This window comes from Cynara cardunculus, assembly GCF_001531365.2.
Source record: "Cynara cardunculus var. scolymus isolate 2C chromosome LG 1, CcrdV1, whole genome shotgun sequence".
Taxonomy (NCBI): domain Eukaryota; kingdom Viridiplantae; phylum Streptophyta; class Magnoliopsida; order Asterales; family Asteraceae; genus Cynara; species Cynara cardunculus.
Window position 1 is genome coordinate 41,840,875 of NC_037528.1, and position 7,467 is coordinate 41,848,341.

Here is a 7,467-nt window from a genome sequence, read left to right on the forward strand (position 1 = left end):
GATTTATTAGACCCAACACTTCACCTTGGAGTGCTCCGGTCTTATTTGTCAAAAAGAAAGATGGGTCTATGCGAATGTGTATAGACTATCGTGAACTGAACAAATTGACAATTAAGAACAAATATCCGTTACCAAGGATTGATGATTTGTTTGATCAGTTGGTGGGAGCAAGTTATTTCTCCAAGATTGATTTAAGATCAGGGTATCATCAGCTCAAAGTCAGGGAAGAAGACGTTGCTACCACATCATTCAGAACTAGGTACGGGCATCACGAATTCTTAGTTATGCCATTTGGCTTAACTAATGCGCCTGCAGCCTTTATGGATTTGATGAATAGGGTATGTAAGGAATATCTTGATAAATTCGTTATTGTATTTATCGATGATATTCTTATATACTCTAAAACCGAAGAAGAACATCCAGAACATCTTCGTCTACTATTGGAATTATTGAGGAAAGAAAAGTTGTATGGAAAATTATCTAAGTGTGAGTTCTGGTTAAGAAAAGTTCAATTCCTGGGTCATATCATCTCAGAAGCGGGAGTAAAAGTAGATCCAGCAAAAATAGAAGCAGCTGCAAGATGGGAAGCTCCGAAAACTCTTTCTGAAGTCCAAAGCTTTTTGGGACTGGCAGGCTATTACCACAAGTTCATCCAGAACTTTTCTAAGGTAGCCGTGCCATTGACCAAATTGACTCGGAAGAACATTAAATTTCAGTGGGAAGAAGAGCAGCAAAAGGCTTTTCAATTATTAAAAGACCATCTTTGTAGTGCACCAGTGTTGACTCTACCAGATAGATCTGAAGACTTTGTGGTGTACATCGATGCTTCAAAGTTGGGATTAGGATGTGTTCTGATGTAGAGAGAAAAAGTGATTTCTTATGCGTCAAGACAATTGAAAGATCATGAGAAACAATATCCAGCCCATGACATAGAATTAGCTGCAGTGGTGCTTGCTCTGAAAATTTGGAGACATTATCTTTTGGGAACAAAGTGTCAGATTTATATTGATCACAAAAGTTTGCAACATTTATTCAGCCAGAAAGAATTGAATATGCGACAGCGTCGGTGGATTGAACTGGTAAATGATTATGATTGTGAAATCCTCTACCACCCGGAAAAAGCGAACGTGGTAGCTGACGCTTTAAGCAGGAAAGAAAAGAGCGGAACCATTAAAGCTGTGGTAATGAGAATGAATCTGGTCCCTGACATTCGTATGGAAATTCAGAGATATCAACAAGAAGCCATGAAAGAAGAATTTGTTAAAACAGAAAGGCTGAGTAAGATGATTTTAACCCTAGAACCAAATGACGAAGGACTAATGTGTTTTCAAGAACGAATCTGGGTACCGTGTTTTGGAAATATCCGAAACACTATATTGAATGAAAGTCACAAGTCCCGATACTTTATTAATCCAAGTACCAATAAAATGTATAGAGATTTGAAACCTTTTTATTGGTGGCCCGGATTGAAGAGAGACATAGCCAAATATGTGGAACAGTGTTTGACATGTCTACATGTTAAGATTGAACATCAGAAACCGTATGGAAGCCTTCAATCTTTAGAGATACCTATATGGAAATGGGATCACATTACAATGGATTTCGTCATGAAATTGGATGGTTTGGTTCACAATGACCTGATCCTTAAGATCTTTCTTCAATCTTAGTCAACTCTTTGATCTTTAAATGACAAATTTTCAACTATTGTTGAAGATCAAGATTAAGCATTTTTGCTTTAGACTTTCCATTCAGGGCATTGTAAAGGTCCACTGTCAGCGTATCTAACGTTGATAGGCTAGGAGAAGAAGAAGAAGAGGGTTCATTCAGGACACATACCTGAGCGGGTGAGGATGATGAGGGATCATTAGAATTTGATGCCTCTGAAGCTTCTTCGTTGACATCCGTGGCCATTAAGAAGAGATAGGTCGTGTCTTCCTCATCAAATGATGATTCATCAGACGAATCAGCTGAGTCATGCTCTTCAGCGACAAGACCTTTGGCCTTTTGCTGGGAACTCTTCATCTTCTTGTACTTCTTCTTCAGCTTCAGGTATTTGTCATCCTTAGGTCTGAAGGAGGATGGGGTTTTAGTAGATGGCGTCACATCCTTCTTAGACCTGCATTCACCAACAAAGTGACCCTTGCGGTGAAAATGTAGTAGATCGCTAAAGCCTTGTCTATATTATCAGACTTTGGCTTTTCCTTGATGGTCAGCGAAGGGGATCTACGGAAGTTACTTTTTCTAGCGAATCTCCTAAAAGATTTAGTCAATAGCACCAGTGATTCATCAAAGTTTGCAAGACCATACACTGATAAATCCTCATAGTTAGTAGAATCTAACTCAGTGATAACAACAAGAGAAAGAGAAGAAGAAGAAGATGGGAGTTCAGCTCAAGCATCTTCAGAGATTAGAGCTGACGGAGAGCTCTTCATTTCACTGGAATCCTTGATTAGATTCCTTTTCAGCTGTCGAGACTACTCATGATTGAGCAGTATCCCATAAAGAGTGCTGAGAGAGAGAGGACATGTCATTGGACATCTTGAGACACTTGGCATAAGTATCCCAAGATTCAGAAAGATATTATAGAAACTTAGTTAAAGTTTCAGAATTAGAATATTCCCTACCTACACTCCTTAAATCTATAAGAAGACAATTAAAACGTTGATGTACTTAAGACAATGTCTCAGTCTTTCCACARAGAAAGCTTTCATATTGTCTTACTAAATTAMTCTTCCTCGATTCTTGAACCTGAGAGGTTCCTTCATATTGAACACATAAAGTGTCCCACATGGCTTTCGAGGTTCTGAGTTTCATAACAGAATGATAAACCTCATCAGGAAGAGACATAACTATTATAGACCTAGCACGAGTGTCTATAGCTATTTTCTTCTTGTCTTCTTCACTTCATTGATGAGGGAGCTTTAGAATCTGCCGTTTAGAAATTGCGGCAGTCGTAGCTATCTCAGGAATAGCCGATGAAATAGTGTATGGAACATATGGTCTATTTTCTATGTAGTGTGGAATTTCAGGATCCACACCTTCCAAAAAGAGGGACATCCGATTTTTCCAAAGACTAAAGTTGTCTTGGATAAAACAGGGTGGTTTGGCAAGAGAGCCATTGTCATAAAAGTGTGTGTTTGGGTTTTGTAAAGCCAATAGAAAGCAGTAAGATTATCTAAAGAAAGAGATAATATAATGCAGAAAAACAACTAAACAACAAGAGAAGAAATACACTGCTTTGATACCACTTGTTGGTCCCGTTAGGGTTTACAAGATGTGTATAACAGTTTGTAGAAGGGGGGGGGGGGATGAATACAAACACAATAAAATTTTCAAATTTAAAATATATATTGATAAAGAAGAATCAATATAGATTTTACAAGATTGTTTGCGAAAAGATAAGATAAAGATAACCTATCTAAACAATCTAAGTTACACACTAGTTCTTAGCAAAGAGAAATGATTTGCTGTTTAAGACTTAGAAGAAAGTAAGTTCTTTTTGGGTAAAAACTATTTAGAATACTTAAAAGGGATTCTAACTTGCTTTTGAAGATAAACGAATTGTGTTCTTTGAAGATAAAGAGATATCTCTGCATGGAGATAGAACACATCTATTTATACCCATTGAATTAAATGCATATTTAATGCAATGCAGTAGGGTTAGAACACGCGTCAAGCCTTTAGAGAAAGACTTGTCATTTGCTACAGTGAATAGTACAAAAGGCTATTCTTGACCAGACATCCTGACTAACCTCTAAAGAAGCCACTACAACAAAATCGGGTTTATAGGACACTTAATTTCTAAGCGTCCTAATAGACCTATTTATAAGACTTAATTTATAGGACCAAAAAAATAAAGGGTCCTATTTAAAGGCGTTGTAATAAATTTATGTGACGTTTTTTTGAAGTCGTAATAAGTTTTTTATGACATTTTTAATATAAAGTGTCCCATTAGCAACTTTATAGGACATTACTTGAAAAATCGTCCTATAAAAACAAATGTCCTATAAAAATTGAGTTTATACGACACTTTTTCAAAAGTGTCCTATAAAGTTGCTAATGTGACACTTTGTATTAAAAATGTCCTAAAAACTTGTTAAGACGCCCAAAAGCGTCATATTAACTTATTGCAACACCTTTAGATAGGACGCTTTATATTTTGGTCTTATAAATTAAGTCCTATAAAATGGTCTGTTGGGACGCTTAGAGATTGTCTTATAAACCCAATTTTGTTGTAGTGAGTTTTTAAAGCATATTTAAAAGTTGACAAACACACACCCTTTCAAATCCCTCTCGAAAGCCTTTACCTACCCTTATATAGAGAAGCTTTTTGACGGAATTAAAAAGTTTCTCCAAAGCCTTTAGATAAGCTTTTGAAACTTTAAAGTACAAAACAAAAGCTTCTCTGAAGGTCATTTTTCTTGTAGTGAGACAATTTAATCAAATTCAGATATTTATCAATTTATAAAAACAAGCAGTCTTATTGATTCATATTTCAGATTCAACACCACCTCTTACTAATTAGAAGTGAAATAAGACTTCAACAACTCTTAAAAAAACGTCACCTAAGTAAACCATGGTTATAACATTGAATCCCTTAAAAATCTCGTATCTTTTAGACTTATTAAATATAATTAAGGTAAAATGTGCGAAATAACAATCTACTTTTACAAATTTCTTTATTATAGTATTCTACTTTCAGTTTTTCTTATTACATAAATGTACTTTCAAAATATTTTTTATTAGGAAATCGTACTTTCAAAAATTTACCAGTTATAGTATTGAGTAACTTGTTATCTTTTGAATAGATTTTTTTTGTTGACATGTCAAACTTAACATGACATGAAAGCCACATATGATAACCTGTTACACATGGATTATCCCCATCGTTGTTTGGGCGTGGTTTAGTATGCATCTCTCCATCGTCGAACCTCCCCCTCTCCATCCTCAATTTGGCTGTCTCTTTCACTTCACCTTTCCACTCAACCAATTCTCTTTGATTCCATTTTTTCTAAAACTCATCTCTTTAAGGTTTTCACTTCAGTTCAACAATGGCGTCACCTGATGAATCTTCAACTTTAGACCTTATCCGTCAACACTTTCTTATTGATGATCTATCATTCCTTCAAATATACTCTGATCTTTCTGATAATGATTCTAACAATACCTATAAATCTGATTTCTTTTTTCCATCAAGTTTCATCTACTAATTCTCCATCTTCTTCTTCTGGAGAACAGTTTGAATTTAATGTCCTACCTGATCGATGCTCAGCTTTAATTCATGGAAACAAAGTGGTAATGGTAGTGGTAGTAGCTTTAATGAAACAAAACCATCTCTGGACATTTCTAGTCCATTTCCTCGAAGTGTTGTGTGGACGTAAATGTCGAACGCCACTGTATTGGAACGAGATGGGAGAAAGACAGCTGACAGGTCCTGAAATTGTCCAAGAAACTTCCGAAAAGATTGAACAGATTCGTGAAAGAATTAAAACAACACAAGATTGCTAGAAAAGTTATGTTAATAATCGTCGAAAGCCAATTGAATTTTCTGTTGGTGATTTTGTGATGTTGAAAGTCTCGCCGTGGAAGGGTGTTATCAGAATCGGAAAGAAAGGTAAGTTCAGTCCGAGGTATGTTGGACCAATCAGAATATATAAGAGAATTGGGCCAGTGGCGTATCAGTTAGAGCTACCAGAAGAACTAAGTCTGATTCACAACACTTTCCATGTATCGAATCTGCGAAAATGTTTAGCTATACCGTTGCTGGAGGTTAAATTGGACAGTAAACTGAACTTTGTGGAGTCACCAGAAGCCGTGATTCACCGAAAAACCAAGGTGTTAAAAAACAAAGAAATCAGTTTGGTTAAAGTTCAGTGGAAGTTTCACAAAGGACCAGAAGCGACATGGGAATTGGAGTAAAAAATGAGATCAGAATACCCATAGATTTTTTATTAAAGGAATTCCGGGACAGAATTCTGTTGAGGGGTGGATAATGTGATAACAGGATCCTGGCTACTTCCTAAGGTAATTGATACGTGATTATTTATTATGTGTTATGCCATAATATGATAAACGGATATATTTGATCATGCGAGTATGGGTGTTTTTATACATATATAGGTTTGCATAATGTGAAAAGCATATAATTAAAAATATATGTGTATGTGTGTGCGTGATTATTTATAGGCAGAGGTATGTATGCATGAGTTTGTATGTATGCATTAATGTATTGCAGGCATGATAATATTCATAAAATCAAGAAAGCGTGTGAGCTTAACCGCCTTCCTATTTTGGGAAGGGGTATAAGTATAGGTTGAGACTCTCAATTTAACCTCTTGACCATTTTGAAAAGTAGAAAGGTATTTGAGAGAGAAAGTTGTTCGGACTATTTTGATTGAGATCAAGGAGTAGATTCAAGTTGCGTTCAATCTTGTTTCCAAAAGATTGTAAAGGTGAGTGGTTAAAATGCTTGAATTATTCTCTTTGCATCTTGAAATTATGTTTTAAAAAGTTTATACCTGTTTTAAATTTAATCCTGATATGTGTTAAGCGATTTATATACTAAACCGGATGAAGGGTGAACGATTTAAGGATTAAATCAGATGAGACTTGAGCGGTTTAAGGCTAACCCGCCTAAGGCATGATCGATGTAGCCTTAAACTGGATAAGAGTCATACGGCTTAGTTTTTAAACCGGATAAGAGTCAAGCGGATTAGGTGGTAAACCGGACATGTCTTAACTGGTTTAATGATTAAGTGTTTTATGAACTTTATGTTATGTTTTTTTACCGGAAAAGTATGAATACGACTAAAAGGTGGCCGGTTTATTTTAATCAGACAATAAGGCATAGAGTTGTCCGGATTAGATATCCGGACAAAAGTGTTAATTCTAAGTATTAAATCGGGCAAGTTGGAGAAGTATTGTCCGGATTTGTTATCCGAACAAAGTTGACCGGATTGTATTTGACTTATCATTTTATTAATTTATTTTCAATAAATGAGAATTTTGACAAAAATGAATTGGAACTGATAATAATTTCATTGACTGCAGTCTATTTTAAATGGAATTGTTTATAAAAAATTTTGTTGAAGAAATATGGGTGGCATATCAAGGAGAGGTGTACCATGGGATAAGGGTGGCATATCAAGGAGAGGTGTACCATGGGATAAGGGTGGCATATCAAGCAGAGGTGTACATTTGGATATAAGGGTGACATTTGTGTTTTGTAAATATAACCTCCACTATCATATCCCTTAAGGTTACTATGGTCTGGGATCTTTATTTCTTTGTGATTTAAAGGTTTAGGATCAGGGTTCTTATTGGAAATTGTAGTCTGAATGTTATTGAAGAAAGAATAACAGATTTGGCCTGAAACTTTGATTAAACCTTGTTTGAGTGGAAAAAGGTTTAAAAATGGTTTTATATTATTTTGGTTAGCACAACCTGTCTGGATTTGATGTATTATTT